This window comes from Pseudopipra pipra, chromosome 18, assembly GCF_036250125.1.
Source record: "Pseudopipra pipra isolate bDixPip1 chromosome 18, bDixPip1.hap1, whole genome shotgun sequence".
NCBI lineage: Eukaryota > Metazoa > Chordata > Aves > Passeriformes > Pipridae > Pseudopipra > Pseudopipra pipra.
In genome coordinates this window covers 9,686,136-9,709,227 of record NC_087566.1, presented here as the reverse complement: position 1 = coordinate 9,709,227, position 23,092 = coordinate 9,686,136, and the positions used below count along the sequence as shown (strand labels likewise).

Sequence of the window (23,092 nt, the reverse complement as noted above, 5' to 3'; positions counted from 1 at the left end):
CCCCCTCTCCTGCACAAAGGCTCCTCTCTGTATCTGCAGGCTCAGATGGGCCACGGCCTCCCGCAGTGCAATGTTTGCTTACCCTGAGTCTGCATCCCATCATGAGCAGCACACGGTGGGCTCTGCAGGCTGTTGGACTGTGTGGAGCCCACCTGCATCACCTGCAGCCTTTGAGGTGGAGGAATGACGCAGCAGATGGATAACTCCTCACAATCCTCCGTGGGCTCAGTTCTTTCCTCCTTAGGCTCAGCTGGGAAATAGGTGACCTGGTAGCTGGTACACAAAGCAGAGATGAAGCCAGACCACATTTTCTGGGTGACTCTTTGCGAGGAGGAACTGGTGCAGTGACCTGCCTCAGGTGGCAGTGTCCATAAGAAGTACAGAGGAAAATAACAGAACCTGGCCTGAGAAAAGAGTAAATCTGAGCAATACAGCCTCCCTAATTCACAGATCTACCCAGATGCCCAGAGTTAACCTAAGTCCAAAGGGCTGGGTTTTTTAAGCTGAATAGCTCTGCTCATTTGGGACCAAGGTAATTAATTGCCTCAGCAAGGAATGACATGCACTGTACCACATTGCATGCAGAAGTTGCTGACGCCCAGAAGCAAAGATAATACTACATTCCCTCTATTCTCCACCCTGAGAATTCACATCAGTAACAACCCGTTAGATCTCAACACTGTTTCCAAGAAATGTGGCTAAAACAGCATTTCTTTGGAGGTAACAAAAATAAATGGGACTCAAAAGAAAAGCAATTTACCTAGGAAACTCTGAGAGCTCCAAACATCAGCATATATCAGCTTTCCTGGGATTTTTTATTTTTATTCTGCATTTTCTAAATGGCATGGATTTAGTCCCTGTAGATGGGCCGTGACGGCGCACATCTGGTTTTATGGTTAAGGAAATAGGTGATTGAATCGATGCACTCAGCACAGCTGACTGGAGTAAATAAAAGAGGATTTGAAGGAAGCCTTGTTTTCCCCTGGATGGATGAGTCTACCCTCAGCGCTGTTGCAATTGCCCTGGCCTCAGTGAAGTGACATGAGGGGAGAAGAGCTGTCAGTGTATTTCTTCATGAACTGAGCTTGTTTGTTCCCTCTCCATCACAACTTTGATTTTGTAAGAATAGGTTGTAAAAAGTGGCAACCATTTTCTACCCAACTCACTGCAGTCAGTAACAGAGGAAGCTGGCAGGCTGGGCCAGGAAAATGGGACTGACCCACTGGGTAAATGGTTTCCATCACTGGACTCCATGATCACACCTAATGATTCTGTGTGGAGCAATTGTCAAACATGAGCTGCTTTGTTCTCACAAGCCCACGGGAAAGGATGGGGGAAATGGTAGGAGAAAGCTGTGTGTCCAGAAGGGGAGCACTGGGAGGCATTGGGGGTTCAAACCTGGCAGCAAATCCTGACTCAGTGTAAATGAACTGCAAAACTCCTGTGGAGCCCCAGGGTTTTGGTGGCCACAGGCTCATGTTTCTCTGCTCTAACCTTTTGGGCACAATACAACTGTAAAAGCATTTGAAAAAGAGCATTAAAAGAAAAAAAAATACCAATCACTTTTTGCAGTGATGGGGTAGCCAGAGAGCGGCACCTGAAGAGTTTGTGGGAATGCACAATGGACCCAACCTGTCAGGATGATCTCCTGGGTGGGCAAAAGAGCACAAGCACCAGTTTATGGCTCCCTGTTTTCCAGGCGTGTATGAGATTCCCACAGAGCAAATAGCTGGCTGAAACTATTCCAGCAACTTACCTTTAGGCTGATAATTGAGGGTAAGACACAGACCTTTTAAAAATACCTTAGTTTTATTTGTTCTCTTTGTTCTCCTTGTGCAGACCATACACAGAGTCTTTCAGGCCCCTGTTTTCTTCCAAAGCCCATATCAATCACAGCTGTGAAGTTACCATCCTAGGAGTGGTTTTTCCCAGGCAATGGGAAAGTTATTCTCTTAGGCACCTCATTGTCACTTCATATTCTGAGGAACTACTTCAGAGCAGGATCTGTTAGCTTTATGACAAATCCCTTTATTTACATGGAGGGATAGCAGTTTAGAGCTTATCCCACTAAAACATTGCAAGGAACAGGCCTGCAAGCGAAAATGCTGGTACAAGGTTCATTCCAAGCCATCCCCAGGGCTGTTTATCTCCCAGCTCTCACTACTGCCAAATCACTTCCTACAGATGCAACTTGCACCTTGGGTTTTATCTTCTGTCCTTTCTGCAGCCAAGTCACCCTCTCACTATAAAACCTGAACAAAGCCAGGGTAGCTGGTTTGTTCCTAACACCTGGGGGCTGTCGGTGCTCTGCAGCCCTAAACCCGCACAGGTGGGGCTCATTTACCTGAATTTGACCTCTCCAGAGAGGCCTCTTGACCAGCCTCTCCTGGGTAATTCTAGTGCAAAGCTGAGGGTGCTCTCCATACCCAGGGAGGGCAGGGGCTTCCTTGTGTGTGTAATTACAAAGAACACATGAAGAAATACAGACAGAGCTTGGTTTGGATATGCGGTGTGTTTCTAGTTTCTGCCATGGAGAGGTTTTGCCCTTCATTTAAAGTCTGTGTCACCTGAAGCTCTTGGCAGCAGCCTGACAGACAAGGTGTTATCTGCCTCTCAGAAGACCCTGAGAAGCTCCACCCAAGGGCTCATGTCCTGCAGGTGTGAGGCAAAGGTGTCAATGGGAGCTGAGCTCCTGTGTAGAAGGTACTTGTCTCTGTGTTCTTTGTTTAAAAACATAGGTTTGAAGGGGATTCTCTTCTTGGGTATTGCTTTTAAGGCCTACAATCAATAGCTGAAGTGTTTCTGAGTGTTTAGGGGGTGATGGATATTCTGCCCAGCAGAAGAGGAGTTGGTGCACTGTGGTAAGAGTCCCACTGGAACCTGTGTTTCTTGGTACTATTCAGGCTGGGCAGGCTTCTCTAAGTTCAGCCAGCCCTAAAGGCTGGACTTAACCAGACCTCATCTCTGGGACTGTGAGAGATGCAATTAATTATTAAAGGGCATTAAAAATTCCAGAAACAACAAGACCTAACAAGAAAAGATGAGCCTGAGCAATGGGTTGCCAGTCCTCTGAGGAGTCAGGACTGTATGGAAGTGTGCAGGTTGTTGTATGATGTCTGAGAAAAAAAAAAAAGACTGAGTTTATTTCATTTAGCAATTCCTTTTTCTCTCCTAGCAGATACTTGGCTCTGGAAAGAGATGTGGAGGAAATGTCTGGCAGATTTGCACCACAGAGAGAGCAGCACTTGGTTGGTAAGTGACCTTGGCAAAGGAGGAGTGGTGGGTGTCCTCTCTGTGGCTGGTGTGGGGAGGTCAGTCTCTATTTGCATCCTATGGCCTGTTTGCTTCTAAGCTTGATCTCTGCATCTCTGCTTGGAGTGTTTGGCCCAGCATTAAGAGAACGTGTCTGCTGTTAATGGAAATGGTGTTTCTGAGTGGCATGGAAGGAGGTTTCCAAACTCTGCTAGTATTTCAGTGCGTGATCTGGAGCAAAACAGGCTGCCTCTCTGCACCTCGATTGATTACTCTTGAATAAGGTGGACTCTTAATGCCTGTCCACAGGGGCGTTAAAAAATGTAAAAAGTATTTGTAAATTAAAATGCCTGAATGAAAGGCTCTGGTATGTGTAATCATAGAGTATCACATTAAGTAGGAAGGCAAATGTCAGGGGAGTTCCTGGCATTCCATGGAGCTGAGCTTGTCTCACTTAAATAGATTTAATAAGCTCTGCTAGAATTGAAGACAGGTTGCATTTAAGCATGTTTATTTGAATTTACATAAGTATACATCAAAGAGAAAATAATGCAGGCTCTTGGTTACTTCAGTCTAGTTTTTGATAGTTACTACTTCATCCCTTCCAGCATACCATAAAGTTCCTTTCATGGTCTCAGAAGAGCATAAGGAATTGAGTAAAAGAAGCTGAGCTTGTAACTCTGTGTGACTGTCTAGGGGTTCAAGGTAGAGCTCTGTCTGTGTTTCATTGGTTTGGCAGTGTTCTGTCTGACTCTCCAGTACTCTTAGGAAGACAAATGACAATTCCTAACAGAACAGCAATACATGACTTGCCTTTCCCTTCAGGACTAAGGTAGAGGAAACTGCTGCTTAGGGAACAGGTGATCACTCAGTGGTCAGTGCAGGGCTAACCAACCCTCTTGCCCCTTGTAGCTACATTTTATGCTCTTGGTATGTGTGAGAGCAGATGTGCTTTGTACTCAAGGAGCTGGGAGTTACTAATAAGCAGGAGATGATGTGGGCTTCCTGGTGTTCCAAGGAAGCTGGGTGCCAGAATGACCCTGGAGCACAGGTATCTGTGTGAACACCATCCCCAAGAGCAGGAGGTTCAGCCCAGCAGCCCTACTCTGCTTGCTGAGTGCTGCATAGATGAGACTTGCATGTTGGCATTTCCTTCAGAAAAGGATGGGTCTCTTTCTCTCACTGGGAAATGTTGAGAGGCCAATAATTTAATCTTCCTGTGCCTCAGTTTCCCTGCTCCCCTCTACTTACACAAAGCTTTATCCCCCCTGACAGCAAGTGTTATGGTCCAAGAACCAACCCTTAACACAGCCAGCTTGTACATCTTGGGTGACCTGGTCTCATCCAGAAAGCCAAGAAGAGCCCTTGGCAACCTCAGTCGGAACTTAAAGGCCAGTCTGTGGGCAGAAACAAGAGCGTGTTTTGTTCATACACAGCCAGCTCTGCCAGCTGTTTCCACACTTTAGCAAGTGTTTCCTATTCAAACAGAGAAAATGGTTGATGGGAACTGAACCAGATACAGCCATTCCAGCTAATAGCAAAGAGTTACACCCACAGAGAAGTTGAAAAAGATGTTAGATGTCTCCAATGCAGTATTTACCAAATTGCCAGATGTTTGGGATCCCTTAAGTCATCTAACAGGCCTTTTCAAGGCGATGTTACTCTTGAGTATGATGGCTCTCCTGAAAAAGCATTAAAGTGAACTAATTTTAGCCTTGAATTATGAGATTTTTCTCTAACAGAAGGTGTCCCTGAGGACACGAGGGTAGATTTTTATTTCCAAAACGTTGCCCTTGTATATTTTTAACGGATCATCTGGATGAAGTTCTAATGGCTGGTTCAGACCGTCTGATTAATAGCAACAGCTGTTCACCTTTGTAGATGGGGAGATTCTTGGAGATACAAAACACATTTATGAACTTAATATTCCACACCAAGGGTCAGGTTTTCTTGCCTTGTTTTTGCACAGGTGTAAATCCAGATAGGTTCCTGTGAAGTCAGTGAAATTGTTCTGTGAAAGGTGCAAAAATCAGAGCTGCAGGAAATGGCAGAGCTGTTATTTCTTTCTTCAGTAGACTGAATTTTAGAACCCACAGCAATTGGAGGTGATTAAGGTTGAGAAATATACCCAAGGAATGATACGGTGTTCCTGCTGAGTGATGGGGGAAAATGCTGATTTTTGCAGGATGTCTGGGGAGCCATTTCTTCCTATGGTTATAAAAGATGGCAATCAGCCCAAAATTAGGAAGTATAAAAATGAAAGAATAATGAGAGGAGATAACTTAGGTGTCCTATTGTAGCTCCTTAATATTTTTATTCCTATATTTCAAAAGGTAGGGTTCCTACTGCTGAAACTTCCTGCAAAAATTCTTTTCCTTTTCAGTGTTGAAGTCTGGAAAAATAATTGACCATTCTGGGTTTTTTTTTTAAAAAACTGCTTTCAGACAGTTGTATCGGTATATTTTTTTCATCTTCAGATCTTTTTATTATTTTATCTATATTTTGCCAAAAAAAGAGCTTCAGAATTCCCCATGACATTTTCTTGTTTTGGTTGAGCAGATACTCCTGGGTTTTGCTTTAAAATTTATAACTCTTTTACAAAGAGAAAAGAAGTTAAGTTCCTCCAGATCCTACACAACCTCCAACCCAAGCTTATCTTTGGGGACTTGCTTATGCTTTCTTAACACAAAATGTTGCTGGAGCATTGGTATCCAAATGAACAATCAAGGCCATATAACTTTATTATTACCAAATCTGCTGTATTTCACACATTCGCACTCTTTTCACTTCCAGCCACTCAATACATCTCTGTGTTTTCCATAAAATACTCTTAGAGCAGAGCTGTTGATGCTAGCTCTGATATAAAATGCTGCAATGATTAAGTGTCCTCCATACTCCACTAAATGGAATAAATAACATTATTAATTCAGTATGCAATTGTCTGGCTTACTACACTGAGCTTAATATTTAATACAATGTAATGGACCCGATTTCCAGCTACTGGATGCCTTCCCTTAACTTGCCTCTTCAGTCATCAGTATTTGCTTAAAATATTGTGTCCACCTGAAGTGCAGAGGGAAAATTCCCCGGCAAAATTGAGGCAGAAATTAGACATGAACAACTGTTTTGGGTTCCTGGGGGAGGCTCACAGGCTCCAGACCATGTCAGTAGTACGGGTGTGGGCCATGCTGACATCATGTCATAACTGTGGTAACTCAGCCTTGCTCCTGAGTGCATGTACAGTGTTGTTTCCCATTTGGATTATGGTGGCCATGTGGTCCTGGAAGAGAAACAAGGACACGAGGTGCCTGAGCTCCATGGACATTAGTGTAGGTCCCAAAGGATCTGCAAGAGGTAATGCTGTTCCTTTGGATGGATATTTATCTGGCAGAGTTACAATGTGCAATCAAAGACCCGAGTTAAATCAAAGACCTGGGATTCTTCCCAAAGAAAAATCAATGGGAAAAATTCACCCTGGTATCTTTTAAACAGTCTGGATACAAAGCAAATTGTTTGGAGCTGGATACTGCCTGCCAAAACCTGCAGCTTTACTCATCTGAAATATTCCTGTATAGGAAAAGGCAATTCAGGACTGTTCTCTGCTTTGTCTGGTTTAGATCTCAAACTCCTGAGGGCAGGGGCTGCCTTGCAATGGCTGACACTGGGGCCTTAATGCTGCTCCAGCACATCCAGTGCAGGGATAATGAAGTGAGCTCCTTGCAGTAATTTGCTCTTGTTCTGTAGGCCTGGGCAATAGGCAGTCATTTTGTTTGAGATCTCAGGGATTTGGCTCCCAGAATACCTGATGATGGAGTTTTATAGCCAGTTTTACTGCTGGTGAGTTGCTGGTAGCAGAGAACTAATCTGAATGTGGAAAACACAGTTTGCATCACCTGGCAAATTTATGCTTGAACTTCTCATCCAATCCAGGGATAGAAACAGGATGATTTGTAGGATTTCCCTGGCCAGTCACAAGCATTTTATTGGAAAGGTTCAAAATTCCATCTAAAACCAGAGTGAAAATTTTTTTAAAATGGCAGGGGGTTATTTTCAGAGTTGATCTGGATTTGCCCAGAACTAGTAATGCAAAGGCAAAAAACAGCTGGAAGTGTAACTGGGAAGAGAATAGAGAAAGCTTCTCAAGGGGATTTTTTTTCTTGAAAACAGGAGAGGAATGAGATATTGTTGCTTCAAATATCTAATGAATAAAGGACGAAAGCATGAACCTTGGAGCTGGCAAGACACCCAGGTCAAGTATCTGCTGGCATTAATATGATCCAAACCACTGGGCCTATTACAAAAAGGATTGTGCCACTGGTTATCCTGGGACCTGTGAGGCTGTGATGTGAGAATTCTCATGCATCAAAACATGACTGACCTGATTTTCTCTGCTGGACACCCATGTCTTTGCTCTCAATGCCAATTTGTTCTTAACGGGGTTCCACTGGAGCTTTTCTCTTTGATAAGGGTATTTTAAATGTCTTAGGTAAGGTTGTTGATGCAGAAAAAGGAAATTTGAGATATGTAGTTCACCTTATATTTGTCACAGAAGATGCCAGAGTTAGTAGGTTGGTACCAGGAATTTGATCAAACCTGAACTCTTAGAAAAATCTGTAACTTCAGTAGGATTCCTTATGGAGGATCTGGAGGATCTCTGATTCTAATACTCAGGCTACTTCAGATCAGCCCTTGGTTGTAATTCAGATACGCAGAGAAGTTGCAAGGAAAATGGAAGTGCCACTTCCTTGAAAGGCCTTTTCCCTTTCTGCCTCAGGATTTCTAAACATGCAACATCTTGCCCTGGGCTTACAAAGTATAAAGTTACACAAATGTTTGCACTGGAGGTGTTAGGAGATAGTAGTGGCTTTTTTTTTTTTGGCTGTCATAACAAAGTGCATGTTCACAGCCATATCCTCTCCATAAAGGGCAATAGCACTTGGAAAACTGTTATGTTTCTAGTTGTGCCAGAGACTCTGTTTTCTGCTGCTGTGTCATAATGTATCTTAATGGTGTCATTCCATCAGAAACAGCTTTATATTGCTGGTCTCTAAAACTCCAAGCAAACCCACTCTGCAGCCAGTGCTAAGGGGTACTGAATTCCATCAGGATTTCAATCCAGGGCATTGCTGGGAAGCATGAGCATGATGTATGGTTTGTTCCTTGTATCAGCCATATTGAAAAAATAGCATCCCTGATTACCACCGGCTTTCCTCTGCTCTTCTCGTGTGCCCCCTACACTGCTGTCTGCATTTACAGCCCCAAAATGCAGCCAAGGGCCAAAATTGTTCCAGAAGTACAATGTGTTCGTGCATTGCTTTGGATGAGAGATGGTAGAGTGGTGCCACTATTTTCCCAAGTATTGAGAGCTTTCCAGCAAGCCCTGTCTGGTCGCTGTGGCGAGGTCAAAGCATTGGCAAAGACAACCTCGAAGATGTCTTGCACCATTTCTCAATGTCTGTGGTTGCTTGGTTGTCTTCAAAGTGTCAGCGCTTCCTGCAGAATGGAAACAACAAGGTTTTGTCTAGGAAACATCCAAATGCCTTTTCATTTTGGCCTCTGTGAAACTTTTTGAAGTCTTCCAGACGAAAAACAGAAAATTACCCTGGCTTGAATATGTGTATTTGTTGGTACTTTACAACTGCTGAGGGCTAAAAAGTACAAGAAAGTCCTGGGATCTGTTCTAGGAGGGTGCAATTGTAGATGAAGATGCAGCATTGAGCCCTCCACTAGTGCTCTCCAAGAGAAGCTTGATGGCAAATTTGTCTTCCCAGCCACAAATGAGAAAATGCACTGCTTCATATTTCCTGTACTTTATAGTAAGTTTACTGTAGTTGGTCAGGTTAATTCATCTTGGCCCTGGCTTTTTAGAATGCTCCCTGGTATATATTCTTCTCAAAGGAAAAGCCACCTGTTTTTCCAATCTGCTGCTATATCTACATTTAACAGAGGGGAATACTGAATCAAGTCCTGCTCCTGCTCTGAACTGCTCCCTGTATTGCCATGACAGTTTTTCCATGTGCCAGTCAGTCTTTTATAGGTGCAGAAACTACAAGAAAGTCCCTGGAGAGGCAATTTGATGAGAGCTCTTGTACCATTAGGGCTGCATTATAGGGCATTTCTACACTGCTTTTGTCAGCAGTCAGTAATCTCCATGGAAGGCTGAGCAAGGGGAAATCCCAGGCCAGCTGGGCTGAAGGGGCTTTTTGTACCTGCGAGGCTAAATCAGAGGGAAGCACTGGATGAACTGGAACTGAGGTTGTGCCTTAAAGACTTTCTCACATAATAAAAGCTTTCAGGTCTGCTTGGAGGGCAGGACACTGCACCACCAGATTTGCTCCAGGTAAATTCTGGCTTGGTCCTTTTGAAAGGCAGCAATAGCGAGTTACTTTGGGTGTCTCTTGGAGCATCTTTAGGACACATGGGGCTCTTTATCTCCATGCAAGCAGCTTTTTTGAAGTTTCCTGCTTGACAACTGCATGTGACAAGGCAATTACATTGTTCTGTGGCACTAGTGGGTTCTTAGGCCTTTTTATGAGCCACAGGAATGAAAAGTTCTGTGCCACACAGGTTGCTGGAGTCCAGTTGGTTGTGTCACCAACCTATCTCAAATAACAGCAAGAACAGATGACATTCCAGTGGAAACTTCTTTACAAGGAAATACTTCAGATTCCAGATGTTCAGGATTTTTCTGCATATTTGTAGAGTTAAAGTGTTCCTTCAGGACTTGGTCAGCATAATTATCAGTACTGGATTCTTGCTTTTAAATGTATTTGAATAGTGAATGCTGTATAATTTGTGATAATTGGCTGTTCTCTACACTAGAGCCCAGAAGTCCTTGCTAGTGACAGGAGAAACTGAACTTGCCACAAGTCAATCTCCCAGTATACCAGTAGCAGTTTAAGTGATTTGTGTACTCTATTAACCAAGTGACAGAGCCAGTATTTCTCTTCCCCCACCCTCTATTTCAACCATAGCTTATAGCAGTGAAAAACTTCACTGTTTTGTCCCTGAGCTGGCTGGGAAAAAGGGTTTGTGTGTCTGCTTGCTTAATTGGGAAAAGGGATTTTATGTGGCTCCCTGCACTTGCTGCCCTTATTACACGAGTTATTCCTCTATAGATTTGAAAGCATCCTCTGAGCAGTGAGTCATAAGGCACAGCAGACTTCCCCGGAGAGTCAGATGCAGACAGCCTTATCCAGAGCATCAGCTGTGCCTTTCTTCTCTTTCCACAGACAAAGCAAAGGCCCAAGGGGGCATCCTGCTTCTCTGCAAGGAAGGAGCTTTGCCTTCTAAGATCAGCTGCTTAAAGACATATCTGTTTTTCAATCCATTTGGATGAGAAGATCACATTTCTTTCTGTAGACCCTGCCCATTTCTGCCTTAAAAACATCACTGTTACTCCATTGCATGACCTAAAACTTCACTGTCCATTTCAGGAGATACTTCTCAGTCTCCTTTGCCTGTCTAAAGTACTGACACCCTCCTCCATGTGGTTACTTTGGCAGGTGCTGTGACTCTGGCCCAGTGGTCTTTCAAGTAGTGCACAGTGCAGTCTGAGGGGCTGGAGAAGTTTGAGCAGCATCAGAACTCAGATATCCTTTCAGTTGTTTTAGCACATTTGCCAGACATGGTTTCTCCCTGCACACAGGTCTGGAGCATCAGCATAAACATGTCAATAAATCTCATTCCTTGCACAGCATTTCAAAAGTGTCCTTAATGCCATGGGAAATTGGCCCTCTGTGTGTGTCCAGAAGGAGATGGTTCAGGCTTGATCACACATTCAGCCCCTGGATTCACCCATTTGCACTGGCTTTGCACACACTGATGGGCTTGTTAAGCTGCCCAGTCCCCACTCCCCCAGTGCCCTTCTCTTGGGTTGGATGGACAGGAAGATCAGGAGAGACTGGTGCCTTTGAGGGGAAGAGCTGGAGTACAAAATGAACAGCCCACAACCCCAGCTGGCAGTACTGCATTCAGGAAAACTTCCCTCTCCACAGGGGCTGGTCTGCTCTCTTTATCCACCCTCTGACATGATCCTATATCCAGGCACTTAAGAAGAAGAAAAAAGCAGCAAAACTGAAAGCTGCTATTTTTAAACTCTGCCCTTGGCTCTTTACAGCACTCTGCTTTCCTCCCTGTGATTCAGTGTTCTTTTGAAAACTAGGCACCAGGGCCCTGTGGTTTCCTGGTACTTGGAACATAAAATCTCCTAATTCTTCTCTCACAGCAAGCTTCAGAGGCCTGGGAGTGATTGATATTTTCTATCGCTTCATTAATAGTCACGGCACAGTAGTTTCCTAATCTGTTTTTGCACTGCTTTTTATTTTGAATAATTTGTCTTTCGAATTTCCTCAGCCCTCCATGTCACACAAAGCAATTGCTGTTTGCTCCCCTCCTGCCTTTTAACTGCTGGGTTGAGACCTTCAGGAGCTGGTGAGGCAGAGCTGTCAGAGAGCTGGGAAGCTGGGGGTCCTGCCTCAAGGAGCTTTCTCATGTTTGTTTTAACAAGCTTGGCAAATATCCTGAGTGTATGTCTCAGTGATCAAAATGCTGGAGACTTCTTGGGAAAGGAGGACTTCACTGTAATTCCTAAGAGCTTCTGCTCACTTCCATCGCTGTACACATTGAAAAAGCTTGTGCCAAAATTCATTTTTCCAGCTTCATGGCCACCCTTGGTTTTCCTCTTCTCCAAATCAGACCTGCTCTGGAGTCCTCTGTGACAAGGACAACCCATCCCTCCCACAGAGGGCAACAGGATTAATTGACTTGGCAACCAACATTGACACTCTGTAGTGTCTGAACTGTTTCTCCATGCTCCTTACACACCTCCACCTTATGGAATCTAATCCAGGCAATTACAACTTTTAAACCTGGATATTGGACCTATTTCTGTGGGAAATGAGATGCTCAGGGCACAGGAACTAAGCAAATCCCTGGCAGAGAGATAGAGCCAGAGAAAACCTGGGGTATTTCCTGCTGGCCATGCCCTTCCCCACCACATCTTCAGGGCTAAAGCTATGCTAGGTAAAGGCAGAGAATGCAGTGGGACCCATTTGCCAAGAGGCTTGGGATCAGCACAGGAGATGGGGGAGCCAGGATCAAGGGCCAGCTGTGGTGAGCCAGGCCCTCCCTACCACACTGTTCAACCTCCATCTCCTCACTGCCTTCTGAACACCTGGAACCTTTACCTGTAACTGGGCTGGCTTTCCCGGGGTGAACAACTCGCTGTGCAGCTGGGACTCTCTGGCATGTCTGCAATAATCCTGAACTCTCTGTAAATTGCTTTTTCATTCAACCCAACTTGGAAAGAGGCAGACAGGCTGTAGTCTAAACACCCCAAGAGTCTGTATTTGCTTTGTTCCTTACATGTTCCAGCACACTCGGGTCCCCTGTGATTTAAAACAATGTGTCTTTGTTCTTATCTTCTGGACTTGGCAAGGCAGTTTTTACCTCTGAGTTTTTGTCTCAACAGGAGAAATTGCTGTCTAACAGATCCTTTGTGGACTTCCGACCAAAACCATCCAGAGCAACATATGGTAAGTCGTTCAACATTTTATAAACTCAGACCCTCAACTATAGCTATTTATGGGTGGAAACTGGCATATCAATAACTTCTTTTTGGTTACAGGGGTAATGAATTCTGGCTTATGTTATTATGACATCTCAGTTTAGGTTTCTCCAGCCCTTCCTTAGATTATAATGCATTTGACTTTACATTTGTTGCTTCTGGTGCCTGCCACAGCTTAGCACTGTGGGGTGTGTGTGTCAGCAAAGGAAGAATCTCAGCCATGCTCCCCTTGCTCCAAGAAACACAGGCCCTTATTCCTTACGTTGAAGGGGAAGGTTTGTGCCCTGATGTGACACGTGGCTTTGGATGATCCTGGTACTGCACTGATGTATCCATTCTTAGTCATGTCATCCTCTGAAGCAAAAAAGGTGTGGCACAGTCAATAAATGAGTATGATTTGTGGGGTGGCTTGAAGTTCTCTTGATTAGCCATCAGCACTTGAGTGATGCTCTGCAGCTTTCAGCCTGTGATGTTGCTCTGTGCTCAGTAGCTGTACCACCATTTAGGGCACTTGTGTGCCCTAATTCCAGCACAGATTTAGGAGGTAAAAGCTTTTCATAGTTGTTTGGATCATATGAATTTCCTCTGTGTATCTTCTTCTGGTATCTCAAAAATGGTTGTTATCCATTGCAGGGGTCACCTGGAAACTAGGTTGACTCTGTGCAAGATGAAATGGTACCTGTGATGGGGACACTGACTCACCTTCTTCCCTGAGGAGGTGCTTCCAGGCCTCTTTAGGGAGAGAGCTTCTGTGTTTGCACTCCCATTGACAAAGGAGGTCCCCAGCACCTCCTGCTAGCACTGAAAGCACCGTGCATGTTATGAAAATGGTTTTTATTACTCTCAGACACAAGCTCTTGGGTTTCTTTTGTGGTTAATGTGACCCATCTGTAGTTTAAAAAAGCAATGTTCAACTTTCTTGCTTTTGGTATTTTGTGTAGTGCTGCGCTCGGGTCATCACTGTTAAATGCGTTGCCCTCGTTTTGCACCTGATTTTTCCAAAGTCTGGAGCTCTGGAGTTTTTTAGTTGTTCTGGGATGTGCCTACATTGTCATGGATCTTGATTTAGGGTGTGGGGAAAAGGAGTGACTATAAGAAGTTCAAGGGGGATGAGTTAGAGGGAGCAGAACAGTCTGAAACAGCAGCAGTGTGGCTTGGAGGTCTCCTGACTTACAGGGCCACCTGCTCCAAGGAGTCACAAGGAGCTCTGGACCAGGTGAAGTGAGGAGGGCTCCCTTCCAGGGAGGCCTGATGTGTTATGCTGCACTAAAATGCATCCAAATGTCAGCCCAACAGCCATCTCTCCAAATTCTTCCTTGCCATGGCCAAGAACGTATCTAGAGGGAGATGTTCAAAGGTAGCTGTTCTGCCTGATAGTTTTCCATGTTCTAACACAGCCTTTTGCAGGAATATCTCTAAGAAATGGATTTCTTTCCACCCCAAGCTTTCTTATACAGTGAGGAACTGAAGGGAACTAATATAGTTCCTTACACCACCATTACACCTTGCAGTGGGCTGGAGAACTCAGAGCAAGCCCAGCAGCCCAGAGAAGGAGAGCAAGGACAAAAGCAAGAAAGAGGGACCCTTGCTCCTAGTCCAGCTTTCCAACTTTGTTTCCAGCATAGCATTCTGGGTGCTTTTTTCTGCAAAAGTCACATCTTTTAAAATGTGCAGCATAAACCCAAGAATTATCAATTTCAATAAGTCTGCCAGTAAAAAAAAATTCTGCCCCCTCCTTTTTTTTTTTCTTTTTTTTTAAAGGGTCAGAATATGCCAGGACAGCATTTAGCCTTATATATTCACACAGTAACATCAAACATGAGCTGTCTCTTAAAAGCAGAGTGTGGAATTATCAGAGACAAAACAAGACTCGGACATTGGCAAGGAAGCACTCTCCACTCTCCGTGCCTGACTGAGCTAACGTTTCCTAATTGCAACCAGAGAACTGTGCAAGAGTTTAAAAACTTTACCTTTTTTCCAAATCATGGAGATGTGCCCCTGTGAAAGCTATTTCCCTCATTGTTGGTTCTTCAGAATAATTACCAACTGGCAGCATTGAACATTTCTCTTCACTTCCTTTTCCTTTTCTTTCTTTCTTTTTGATGTGTGTCACATTTCAGCTCTGTAGCCATCCTGCCCTTGGGTTAACCACACAGAGGTCAGAACTCTGAAGTGCTCAGAGCTGGGCTGTGGAAAGGGGATTACCCATGTTGTTGTTAACCCATGATCTTCGTGTTTTCTGTTGGATTCAGTGTTTTGCACTTAGGACAAACCCCTCTCCTCTGACTTTCCCATTCCCCCATTCCTGCATTTCTGAGTTCTGCCTAGTAGCAGAATTAGAATGAGCAAAATACCACAGGAAAGATGATGCTGGAAGAGGTATTTATTAACTGTATTACCAGATGCAGAATGGTAGGAAGCATATCCAGCCCAGACATATCTAACCAAATCTAACTGAAGGTCATGAATCTGCAGAAGTCCAGCAGAGCTCTTCTGGCTACATGCCCAACAGGCATGCTCTTGCTTGACCATATCCTATCTCAAATGTTGGTGTTGTCTTACTGAACTCAGCATTTTTTCTTCCATTTGCCTTTATTAAAATTCAACGAGGTGCTGAGAAGCCAAGAGCTTATGTTTTCAAAGAGGGTGGGGAGTTTTAAAAGTTTTAATTTGGGAAAGTGAAAAGGATGGGCAGCTTCTCTACCTTTTGATTTCAAAAGGTAGCAAAACCAACATGACAAGCTAAAGAATGTGTCACATCCCACTGCTGTGTGTGAATGCTTATCCTTAATGATGTGCTTTTAAGGATCTTGGATAAGAACCAAAAGGAGAGCTTTGAAAACTCACTCGTACGGAATAATTGTATTTAACCTACGCTGTCAGTTCACACCGTATCATCTTAAAGAATAATAAATAAGCAGTCAACATTCTTACAGTAACCTCTCACTACTCAGTACCAGGAGGTGAGGGGACATGTGCCTTCCCAGACATCAGGTGCGCCGTGGTGGTGCTGGGAGTGCTTAGTTTTGGTTTAAAACTTGACAGTAGCAGTGGGGGGATGAAGTTAAAATGCAATCATTCTGAGTCAAACAGTAAGGCCTAGGAAAACAGATGTGGGATGTGTGCCATGAGCCAAGATCAACTTCACAAAACTCAAAAGATTACTTCTACAAAAACTGGAGGGGGGAGAATTATCCAGTGAATGTTGTGATGGATGGGAGCAAGGAAATAGCTCAGGAAAGTCAAACAACAGGATCTGCAGCACAAATATGTTAACTTTCTGGTGCTGTTATTCTGTCATAGGTAGGAAATTCTTTCTATAATGTCTGAAGGGTATTAATTACTGTTTTCCTCTGACATAAAATGGGGGGACAGAGACTTTTATTTCTCTTAACTGCTTCTGCACTATCTTCAGAGCAAACCTGCCCTGCTTTTTAAAATCCTGAGCACATAGGGCTAATCTTCATCTACCCTTTCCCTGGGAGTTTTTGTTGTTGTAGCAACTTCTTTATTTTTCTGTCAGGAAAACAGAAATAAAAGGTTTAACTTTGGTCAATATTGGCTTTGGGCCAATCCCAAATATTGCAAACCAATTCAGCACTAGATTGTATTTACCAGTTTTGCTTCTGGCCTACCTTCTGCATCCAGGCTGCGTTTCTTACGGTGCTGCTCTGCATGATCTGTGTTACCACATTGGGCCACCTTATCAAAAATCAGGGCTAGTGAAGGAGCTAAGAGCTTTTTCCCCAAAGTGGCTAGTGGTTTTGAGGCATTTAAGCACACAGGCCAAATACTCACCATCTCCTTAAAACGGACCAGCTCAGTGCACCCATTTTGAGCCCCCAGTGACTGGTTTCATCTTGGTCAGCTGTGCCCTGCTAGAGAGGGACACCTGTTTCTATCCCCCGTGTCTCATCTGGTTCTTTCTGTACACCTATGGGGCACATGGAGACCTGGTTGAAAATACATGTGTCAGTTGTTTCCTGCATGTTGCATTGTATTTTGAAGACTTACCTCCTTGGCTGTGGATCAGCAGTGTCCCCATGCCACAGGTCTCTTCTTCTCAGCACAGAAAAGGTTGCCAGCTCCATCTCCTGCTCTGGCTTCTCTTTAAGTTCCCTCCTGTGCTCTGCAGAAGTGCATTAGCTTCAAGCCCTAGTTAGGCAGGTTGCCCATATCCCAGCAAGAACTTGTTCTTCTGACACTTTCCAGTTAGCATCAGTGTGTCTCTGGCTGTTACCAGAACCACCTCCCTCACTAGACATCTTCCTTGGATTAGCAGGTCTGTTGTTCTGAAAATTCCATGCCACAACACAGCCCTGTTCCAGAAGACTCTTTCAACTGTTGCTGAACAGTATCCAGAAACATCACACAGTCCCTCACAGATGAAAATGCAAGTTCCCTGTAAAACTGAGCCAAGGCATCTTCAGCTTCTGCATTAGAAGCCCTTCTGTGTTTTGCATCCAGCCCATTGGTTGTCATCGTTGACACTGAACAAAAGCCTCTGCTGCTGTTCATGGGGAGAAGCCCCCAGTCTAAGCACCACATTTTCCTGGAATCTATGTAGGACTTGAAGATATTAATCTGTTTACTTCCCTAACACATCCACTGAAAGTTTGGAGCAGTTTTTCAAGGTTTCCCACAAGCTAAACCAAGCCAAAAGTTCCTGGCTGACAATCATCAATAATATTGAACTGCTACTTAAACTCTGCTGTCCTTAGATGAATTGACAGCTCTTCCCTTCCAGGGGGAAGATAACATCTTTGCTCTAAAAAAGATGAGGTGCCTGTTGTCTGGTCTCCTCTGCCTCTTCTGAAACCTTTCAGAGAAGCAATGTGTTGATGTATTATCCTGAGTCATCAACAGAGCACGTGCTTTGGAGCTGCCTTTTTTTTTTTTTCTTTTATCAACTGTATATTTTTCCTTCCAATCATCTGGATCTGGCATACTCCCCTTTGGGCACTGGTGTCTTTCTGAGAAGGGCTCAGCTGCCAAAGGCTGGTCACCTTTGTTTAGGGACTCCCAAGGACCACTGAGGTCTGAGCTTGCTCCTATTTCCTCGCAGGATGAAGATGCTACAAGAATCTCCTTTGCCTGTTATCTGAGGAAAGGCATGTCCTGCCTCCCTCTGCTTTCACTGCCACTAACTGGCAGTCCACTCAGCTGGACCAGAGCTTCTAGGGTTGTTATGGGAGCAAGTACAACCCTGTAGAACTGGGCCTTACAGTTCTGCAGAGGGGCTTTCTCAAAGGCCATGGAGGCAAAGCACTTACCAACCTACACTATAAGCACAATCCTGGCTGCTGCATCCTCTTGTCCTGGGTGAGAGCAGGAGAGATCCCTGTGCATCTCTAAGCTTTGTGCTTTTGGGGCTCCAAGCTAGAGGCTCAGAATGAGTTTTGTTTGCTCTCTGTGAGCTCTTACACTGCAGCCTAGAAATCCTTTGCACTTTACTGCAGACTGGGGAGGCACTGGTCTCTAGTTGTTTGTCTCCAGAGGTAAACCACTGTTCATGCAGTCTTAGCCTCTAGCTCTTGGGATGAAATTCCTTTTCCGTGCCAGAAAAGCAGCAGCTCCAGCCTACGGAAAGCACATTTGCCATGCCTGTGCTGTGGGCTCATTTCCCTCCACAGTAGCACTGGCATCTGGCTGGAAAGGATGGCAGATGAGGCCCTGCGGGCTCAGTAAAACCCCTCTATCCCTCACCAGAATGCAAGACAAAAGAGCTGCATCTCTAATGGACGGCTCAGGCTCATATCTCCCTCTGAGGAAAACCATTACAAAAATATTTCCCAGATATTTGGCCGAGCATTTCACAAAACTATCCAGTTTCATGATGCTAATTTTCCCATTGTCTAGACAGTTGCAAATCCAGACAGCATTATCAGTGTGAACCTACTGCACGCACGCAGCCACACGAAACCCCATTTTTCTGGCCATGGTATTTACAGGTGTGTTCTTACCCATGAGCTGACTGGTGGTAAACTTCAGAATCGCTCCAAAGCGCCTGTACACTTCCCACGGGGATCCCATTCCCCCTGCAAGGCTGGCACTTGGGTCAAGCAACACTGAACTGTGTGGATGCTCTGAAGGTTGAACTGGAGGGAGGATCTAGCCCCTCGCTGCCTACCTTATCCTGCATCCAGAAGAAAAGCACACTGTGCTCAGGGTTGGACAGTGCTGCGAGCCCAGCCTGGATGTCCCTCCTCAGGATGGTCTCCTGCCACAGTGGTGTTCCAAGGATGAAAATGTTCTTTTGCGGTTTGCATGCTGGAAGTGCTCATGGAAAGATATTCTGGGGCTGTAGGCATGTAGATGAGGTCCTGTCAGTCTCTCCTGACAATAACAAAGTCTGTGGGCATTTGTCCCCTCTGTTTGGCTTGAAATGTAAAGACCTGTGGGGAGGAGCAGCACATTCTTGTTCTGCACGTGGGGGTGCCAGCCCACATTTTAAGGCAGGCTGCACCTTCCCCAGACTTTGGCATAATCACTATCCATATTTATAGCTCTTCTGTAATGCCAAGGGTTAAAAATAAAGTAGGAACAGGAGCTATGTTTACAAAGTAATAACTTCTGAATGAAGATACTTAGCCAGCAGCAGCATTTCCTGTTCTTTCTCTTCTCTAACTTGCTAAATTCTTCACTTTCTTCCCAGGGCCTCTTTCCATATGTGCATGGCTTTCCTAGCCCGCTGAAGTGGGGGGAGCCCCTGGCCTGCTGGTGCTGGGCTGTACCAGGTCCTGTGCCCATTTCTGTGGAAGGCAGAGCAAAGAGTGACCCATGTGAAATACGAAGGGTTTGACTGCAGCACCTCTCCAGCTTTTTTGGAGGGCATGGGGGGTAAGGAAGGAACTGCCCCTGTGCTGAATCTTGCCAAGCAGCTCTTGACTGTGGGTGAGTTTACCAGAGTAAATCCCTGTGACTGAGGCAGCAATATTGTTCTACTAATAAGAGTCCAGGACTTGTAGTGTCTGAACAGCAATGACTTTGGTCTTACCCTGGTGAGGGCTCCAGCTAGGAGCCACTACTCGTTCCTGAAGGTGGACAAAAGGGAAGGAACTGAAATAACCACAGTCTTCTACCTCAGAGATATCTGTTCCCAGAGCCTGGGAGGTGCAGGCAAAGAGAACCTAATGGGATCTGAGCAGAGCTGAGATAATGTCCTAGACTGCCAGTCCATGCAGGAGTGGAGGAGGAAGAGGGCAGTTCTAGGTCAAAATCTGTGAGGCTTTGCAGTGAAAGTGTTGGAAAGGGAGGTCTGGAAAAGTTCTTTCTTCCTCCAGGATAGCTGTGGTCTGTTTCTCAGCTGAACTCTCACTCTGTGTCTGGTCTAATCCACATCTTCTTCTACCAGCTGGGTTTGTTTTGCAAACTCAAAGCTGATCTCCTTAGTTTGTCCTGTGTGTCTCACTCAGTTTTCAGGACTCCAAGTTTCCACCATACGAACTGTAGAGCAAAGCATCCTACTTGCCCCCCTGTGATTGACAAGGGAAAGGATTGTGGCTCTAATAATAGCAGAACTCTCAGGCACATGGTGTGACTCTTGGGGATGGTCCTGTGCAGGGCCAGGAGTTGGACTTGATGATCCTTGTGGGTCCCTTCCAACTCAGCATGTTCTGTGATTCTGTGATTTTGCAGAAGGCTGGTCACATCAACAACTTTACTGCTGCAACTCTGATTCTGACATTTGACTTATTAAAAACTGAAAGATTCAGCCCCATTCAAGTTTTATGTCCATGGAACATACCTAGCTCTAGGGCAGTAGCCATGTCTGCCAGAACAGGGTTAGCATGAATGGAGAGGGTGTTTCTGAACTCTGTAGCAGAGCAAAAACCAAGAACTTGGTTAGATTTGAAATGGCCTTTCATATTTTGTGATGCCTGGGAAATGCATGTGCTTGGTTATTCTGTGCTCTTCTGATAGAAGTAATAAGAGCAGATATATTTACTATTTACCCAATACTGGTTGCCTTGGAAGGATGTGAACCTAAACAGTGTTTGAGTAACAGGTGCCCAACAAAGATCACCTGAAAGACAGGTCCAATGAAAGCAAAGGCAAGGCTTTTTTTAACAGGTGTGCAGAACCACTGCTGAAAGAGATTCTAATAACCATTTCTAAGACTATGGATATCCCTCAGGAAAACCCCCTTTTGGCAGCAGCCTGGCCTTCTGTTTCCCATCAATTGTAGCTTTGTCTCTTTTGAAGCCCCCCACTGCAAACGAGCAAACAACTGGCTGAAACAAGATGAATGGAAAACATTGCCTGTGCTAGAGAGGTAATGGCAAATCCCATGCCAGGAGCAATAATAAACAGGAGATTATTGATATAACTGCACTAGTCTCCAATAGGTTTTCCACCAGGCATGTGGAAGCACCTACAAAAGAGGCATTGTCTGTTCTGTCACTGCAAGGGAACGGGAGAAATGAGGCCTCGCCCGTGCAGGAAGGGCGTGTGTGTGTGTGCCTGGTGAGCAGAATTGATCAGTATCAGCAGCGTGGGGAGGGAGGGAGGGAGCAATCGCTGGGCTGTGAATTCTGAAGATCAAAAGTGTCCAACGGGCTGTTCATTAGCCAGACTCCTGCTCTAAATCCTAGGTGATAGGCTGGGAATTGAACTGCAGGTTTGAGCCTGGTGGCTTAAGTGCTTCTTGGCCAGAGCCCCCTGCACAGCTGCAACAAGGTGCAGGTTTATCAATGTCCAGCAATCTGTGCTGTGATGTTCACAGAGCTCCAGCACGTGGAGATTCTCAGGGCATTGCACTGACTGAATGTGTTTGTTTCTAAAAGGAATGCAGAGTTGGGCCTGCATTTGAGTGCTGTTGCACATGTCCACCTCTGCAAGTGGTACAATGCAGAAGAGATTCCTTGAGGGCAGGTCACTGCAGTCCTTCCCCAAGATTTCCTATGACATTGCTCTACAGGGGAAGAAGGCAGGGCAGCTTCCATGGATATGAATATCCTGTCTTTAGAGGCTTCACAGAAACCTCTTCTGAGACCCTAATTACAATCTCAACCTGATCAATAGGGATGGGGAAGGATGTATGTCATCAGTACAGGCACCCTAAGGCTCTAAGCATTTGCAGACAGGAGCACCTCTTCCTCAGCCTCTCTCCATCTGCTTCCCTGGCTGCAGATAACAAGCATTCCAGTTCCAGTTTGCCTGATTCTTGGAAACCTGAGGCAGACAGCAGACTGCTCTTCCAATGTGCTGTAGAAAAAAGAAAGGTGGGTGGGAGGGAGGAGGAGAACTATTTCCTGCAGTGAAACTCGATCCTTTTCAACTTAAAAATAGGAGGAAAACAAATTCCTGTGGGACCTGCTATAAAAGGGTTTGACAGTTGCCTGCTCTCCCCCCCCACCTCCCAGAGCTCCACATTTGTCTGATATCTTGGTAAGAGCCCTCCTGAACACAAACACAGATCTGTGACTGCAGCCCTGCTGCTGGGAAAGGCAGCTCTGCTCCACGGTGGGGGTCAGCTACAGGGGAGTGTAATGCACTGTGACAGGTAGCAAAGCCCAGGATTAACTGTTCTTTGTGTGGACCCACCATGCAAACAGGTTTTCCTGGGCCTCTTTTTCTTGCTGTAAATTTTGTCCAGACCACTATAAAGGTGTGTGGGATTTCTGAGCATTTTAGCAGGCTGTGTCGAGCCCCAGGAGAGATCACACAGACAGCAGCCAGAGCCCCCATCTGTGCTTGCATCCCCTCGTGGTGGCCCTGTGAGCTTTAAGCCACAGTCTGTGGCACAGCTTAATCAGGCTTGATTGCCCGGTCAGACTTAATTGCCTTGTAAGCCACAGCCATCTCCCTGCTTGTCCGTGCTGCCGGACCTGTGTTCTCCTCTCTCTTCCCACCCATCCTCTCACTCCTGATTTCAGTGCTCAGATCCCAACCCAGCAGCCTGCCCCCTGCCACACTGCACTCTCCCCTGTAAGTTCTGCTCCCTCCTTTGCTTCACATTCTCACTCCTCCTCTCTGCTCCCTTTTCCCCTTCACATCCTCCCTCTTTTAACACTCTGCATTGACAGGGTAGGGCTGAAGGCAGCTGGAGAGGTAGGTTTGCTAGAAGTTCCTGTTCCTGTCTAGAGAAGAGAAAATAAAGCTTTAGGAGGCAGAAGAGATGGCCAGAAAGTCTCTTCAAGGAATGAGCCAACAGCATTGGCAATGGCAGCCCCACCAAGAATGCTGCTGCTGCAGTTCTCCTGTCCTGGAGGTGCTATCAGACCTGATGTGGTCTGGCCCCATGACAGGCATTGATTAGGGCTGTGCCAT

The 23,092-nt window shown here is 45.3% G+C and overlaps 1 long non-coding RNA gene across 1 annotated transcript; it reads left to right on the top strand.

Moving 5' to 3' along the window:
- The first annotated feature begins 8,276 nt into the window (after nucleotides 1-8,276).
- Nucleotides 8,277-10,946, top strand: LOC135424192 (uncharacterized). The gene is made up of 2 exons (XR_010435105.1): nucleotides 8,277-8,398; nucleotides 10,758-10,946. It is a non-coding gene; the product is annotated as an uncharacterized LOC135424192 (long non-coding RNA).
- Nucleotides 10,947-23,092: the final 12,146 nt, after the last annotated feature.